Raw genomic sequence first — 5,632 nt, forward strand, 5'->3', positions numbered from 1 at the left:
ACATCATTGAACGAAATTTTTGAATATGTACCCTAGGATCACTGAGACCATTGTATGGCTTCAAAGTTGTTAGGAAAGCAAAATTTCTAGGCAACTAGAAATCCATGATGTCCAAAGTAAAATTTGCATTAACACCAATATAATCAGAACATGCTTTTGGAACGGTTTGCCTTTGACTTTGTGGTCTTAGACACATGAGTAGGATTAGAATCATAATCCCCTTCCTCAATGTGTTCTGCCCGAGCATTCTGAGGCTCGGCCAACTGCTGAGCCATCCTCTGGTTATCAGCCTATAATGTTGTTACTGTCGTCAATATTTCAACTTGAGTTGGTGGAGGTTGTTCATCAGCCATTGCAAATGGCAAAGGTTTAGTTGAGACAGAAAAATAAAAACTTTAATTTTTGCCCCATGATGGGCACCACATATTCTTGTTCAACACGTCAATAGTTCGTCTACCTTGAATAAACTCAAAGTTGGTTCAGAGAAAATATGAAAAATGGATACTTGAAAAAGGCACACTAAATCTCAAGTAAGTGCTTGATACATTCTTTTGAGAAGATAAGATTAGATAAAAAAAATCATACATCCTTTCTGTAGAGTTGTTTCTTTTTGTAAGTATAATATAATTGTAGTTGTTGGCCAATTACTAATAAACTATTAAAGACAAATAATTGTAACCAAGTTATAATGTTCAATGCCAATTCCAAGATATAAGTCAGTAACAACGAGTTATAGCGAGTAGATCAAATATAGTTTGTTGTGTTCATATAATTTTTTTAGTTGATTTCTATAAATGATTTAAAAGATAAAGAAAGATATAATGCATCGGCCCAAGAGTTTAGGAACCATAAGTCTATAAAATAATGGAAAAACACTTACTTTATTTAGCAACATAAAGCACATCAGTTGCCCTTTTCTCACAAACCACCAAACCAAACGGTTTTTGGTCAATTGTTCACTAGTTTTCTTGGGTCCAATTTTTTTTATTTTTGATTTGGTCTATTATGATCTCTGTCCGAACCAGACTGATCAACAGTCATGATTAAATTAGTTCAACTGGTCAATCTGATTCGATTTTCAAATATTGCTGCCAAAGTATATGGCACCCACAAAAACGGTTATAACATTGCATGTTAAAATATGATACAAAAATACAGCTATATAATATTAATAACTAAACACTAAAGATACTACTTACATCTGTTGATCATAACATATCCAACCTCACTCTTGTCTGCACAAACCTAACATCTCTCATATGATAGGATGGAGAAAATTCTCACCACCTATAATGCAATCATTTTACCATTATTGATGAGCGGATAATTTATACGCTTTTTGGCATTGTTTTTAGCATGTTTCTAGTAGGATTTAGTTAGTTTTTAGTATATTTTTATTAGTTTTTAGTTAAAATTCACTTTTCTGGACTTTACTATGAGTTTGTGTGTTTTTCTGTGATTTCAGGTATTTTCTGGCTGAAATTGAGCGACCTGAGCAAAAATCTGATTCAGAGACTGAAAAGGACTGCAGATGCTGTTGGATTCTGACCTCCCTGCACTCGAAGTGGATTTTCTGGAGTTACAGAAGCCCAATTGGCGCGCTCTCAACAGCGTTGGAAAGTAGACATCCTGGGCTTTCCAGCAATATATAATAGTCCATACTTTGCCCGAGATTTAATGGCCCAAACCGGCGTTCCAAATCAGCTCAAAACTGCCCGGCGTTAAACGCCAGAACTGGCACAAGAATGGGAGTTAAACGCCCAAACTGGCACAAAAGCTGGCGTTTAACTCCAAGAAGAGTCTCTACACGAAAATACTTCAATGCTCAGCCCAAGCACACACCAAGTGGGCCCGGAAGTGGATTTTTATGTCATTTACTCATCTTTGTAAACTTTAAGCTACTAGTTTTCTATAAGTAGGACCTTTTGCTATTTTATTTTCATCTTTGGACGTCTAGTTCTTAGATCATCTGGGTAGCTATCTTTGAGTAGTTTTATGCTATCTTAGATCATTGGGAGGCTGGCCATTCGGCCATGCCTAGACCTTGTTCTTATGTATTTTCAACGGTGGAGTTTAATTTCTACACACCATAGATTAAGGTGTGGAGCTCTGCTGTACCTCGAGTATTAATGCAATTACTATTGTTCTTCTATTCAATTCAGCTTGTTCTTGTTCTAAGATATCACTTGTTCTTCAACTTGATGAATGTGATGATCCGTGACACTCATCATCATTCTCACCTATGAACGTGTGCCTGACAACCACCTCCGTTCTACCTTAGATTGAGTGGATATCTCTTGGATCCCTTAATCGGAATCTTCGTGGTATAAGCTAGAATTGATGGCGGCATTCAAGAGAATCCGGAAGGTCTAAACCTTGTCTGTGGTATTCTGAGTAGGATTCAATGATTGAATGACTGTGACGAGCTTCAAACTCCTGAAGGCTGGGCGTTAGTGACAGACGCAAAAGAATCAATGGATTCTACTCCAACCTGATTGAGGACCGATAGATGAATAGCCGTGCCGTGACAGGGTGCGTTGAACATTTTCACTGAGAGGACGGGATTGTAGCCACTGACAACGGTGATGCCCAACATACAGCTTGCCATGGAAAGGTGTAAGAAGGATTGGATGAAGACAGTAGGAAAGTAGAGAGATGGAAGGGACAAAGCATCTCCATTCGCTTATCTGAAATTCTCACCAATGAATTACATAAGTATCTCTATCTCTATCTTTATGTTTTATTCATATATCATCCATAACCATTTGAGTCTGACTGACTAAGATTTACAAGGTGACCATAGCTTGCTTCATACCAACAATCTCCGTGGGATTGACCTTTACTCGCGTAAGGTTTATTACTTGGACGACCCAGTGTACTTGCTGGTTAGTTGTGCGAAGTTGTGTTTATACCATGGTATTGAGCACCAAGTTTTTGGATTCATTACCGGGGATTATTTGAGTTGTGAAAAGTAGTGATCATAATTTCGTGCACCAAGTTTTTGGCGCCGTTGCCGGGGATTGTTTTGAGTTTGGACAACTGATGGTTCATCTTGTTGCTTAGATTATGTATTTTTTTCAGAGTTCTTAAGAATGAATTCTAGTGTTTCAAGGTGATGTTCTTATCATCACCAAAGCTGATTGATTCTCATCAATTTAGCTCTTGAATGTAATGTCCTGCTGAAGCTTGGCTAGCCATGTCTAATTTCTTTAGACTAAAGCTTTAGACTAACATTGCATGATTCCTGGAATTCTCATTAAGAATTTTGATACCTTTATTTTCTTTTTTCACTTAATTTTTGAAAAATCCAAAAAAAATTACAAAATCATAAAAAAAACCAAAAATATTGTATGTTTATTGTTGAGTCTAGAGTCTCATTTTAAGTTTGGTGTCAATTGCATGTTTCTGTTCTTCTTGCATTTTTTGAATTCATGCATGTGTCTTCATTAATCTTCAAGATGTTCTTGATGATTTCCTTGCTCTGATCTTTAAATTCTCTTGACTTGAGTGTTTTGTTGTTTATCATATGCATTCTCATTTTGTTAGTGTCAGTAGTATACAAACTGCTAAGTTTGGTGTCTTGCATGCATTGTTATTTGATTTTAATTGCATTTTGATTATTCTTCATTGTTAAAAATCCAAAAAAATATTTTTAATTTGTGTCTTTTCAAGTCAATAATACAGAGAATTGAAGATTCAGAACATACAGCAGAGGAATTACACAGAAAAAGCTGGGCGTTCAAAACGCCCAGTGAAGAAGGGCAAACTGGCGTTTAAACGCTAGCCAGGGTGCCTGGCTGGGCGTTTAACGCTAGGATGGCACAAGAGGGAAGATTCTGTTTTTAATGCAAATTTTTGTTCAAGTTTTCAAAATTTTTCAAAATCAAATCTTTTTCAAATCATATATTTTCAATCAATTCTTTTTCAAAATCAATTTCTTTCCATTTTCAAAAATACTTGCTATCAATTAATGATTTGATTCAACATTTCAAGTATGTTGCCTTTTCTGTTGAGAAAGGTTTAATGTTTGAATCATATCTTTTCTTGTTAGGCAAGTCATTAATTTTTAAAATCAAATCTTTTTAAATTGTTTTTTAAATCATATCTTTTTAATCACATCTTTTTCAAAAATAGTTTTCAATCATATCTTTTTGATTTCTAATTTCAAAATCTTTTTCAAAAATCACTTGATTTCCATCTCTTTTGATAAGTTCGAATTCTTCTACTTCTTCCTTCTATTTTTCTTTTCCTCTGACACCTCAAGGAATCTCTATACTGTGACATAGAGGATTCCATATTTTCTTGTTCTCTTCTCTTTCATATGAGCAGGAGCAAAGACAAAAGCATTCTTGTTGAGGCTGACCCTGAACCTGAAAGGCCCTTGAAGCGAAAGCTAAGAGAAGCTAAGGCACAATTCTCTGTAGAGGACCTAACAGAAATCTTCAAAGAAGAAGAACCCATGGCAGCCGAAAACAACAACAATGCCAACAATGCAAGGAAGATGCTGGGTGACTTTACTGCACCTACTCCCGACTTCTATGGGAGAAGCATCTCTATCCCTGCCATTGGAGCAAACAACTTTGAGCTTAAGCCTCAATTAGTTTCTCTAATGCAACAGAATTGCAAGTTCCATGGACTTCCATTGGAAGATCCTCATCAGTTTTTAGCTGAGTTCTTACAAATCTGTGACACTGTCAAGACTAATGGGGTTGACCCTGAGGTCTACAGACTTATGCTATTCCCTTTTGCTGTAAGAGACATAGCTAGAATATGGTTGGACTTACAACCTAAAGACAGCCTGAACTCTTAGGAAAAGCTAGTCAATGCCTTCTTGGCAAAGTTCTTTCCACCTCAAAAATTGAGTAAGCTTAGAGTGGAAGTCCAAACCTTCAGACAGAAGGAAGGTGAATCCCTCTATGAAGCTTGGGAAAGATACAAACAATTAATCAGAAAGTGTCCCTCTGATATGCTTTCTGAATGGAGCATCATAGGTATTTTCTATGATGGTCTCTCTGAACTGTCCAAGATGTCTTTGGATAGCTCTGCTGGAGGATCTCTTCATCTGAAGAAGACGCCTACAGAAGCTCAAGAACTAATTGAAATGGTTGCAAATAAACAATTCATGTACACTTCTGAAAGGAATCCTGTGAACAATGGGACAAATCAGAAGAAAGGAGTTCTTGAGATTGATACTCTGAATGCCATATTGGCTCAGAACAAAATATTGACTCAGCAAGTCAATTTGATTTCTCAAAGTCTGTCTGGAATGCAAAATGCACCAGGCAGTACTAAGGATGCTTCATCTGAAGAAGAAGCTTATGATCCTGAGAACCCTTCAATGGAAGAGGTGAATTACATGGGAGAACCCTATGGAAACACCTATAATTCTTCATGGAGAAATCATCCAAATCTCTCATGGAAGGATCAACAGAGACCTCAACAAGGTTTCAACAACAATAATGGTGGAAGAAACAGGTTTACCAATGGCAAGCCTTTTCCATCATCTTCTCAGCAATAGACAGAGAATTCTAAGTAGAACCACTTTGACTTAGCAACCATGGTCTCTGATCTAATCAAAACCACTCAAAGTTTCATGACTGAAACAAGGTCCTCCATTAGGAACTTGGAGGCA

The 5,632-nt window shown here is 36.7% G+C and overlaps 1 non-coding gene across 1 annotated transcript; it reads right to left on the minus strand.

The window, feature by feature from the left end:
- Positions 1 to 4,864: 4,864 nt before the first annotated feature.
- On the minus strand, positions 4,865 to 4,972 carry LOC130947750 (small nucleolar RNA R71). The gene has a single exon (XR_009072791.1). It is a non-coding gene; the product is annotated as a small nucleolar RNA R71 (small nucleolar RNA).
- Between the last annotated feature and the right edge of the window lie 660 nt (positions 4,973 to 5,632).

Source organism: Arachis stenosperma, chromosome 1, assembly GCF_014773155.1.
Source record: "Arachis stenosperma cultivar V10309 chromosome 1, arast.V10309.gnm1.PFL2, whole genome shotgun sequence".
Taxonomy (NCBI): domain Eukaryota; kingdom Viridiplantae; phylum Streptophyta; class Magnoliopsida; order Fabales; family Fabaceae; genus Arachis; species Arachis stenosperma.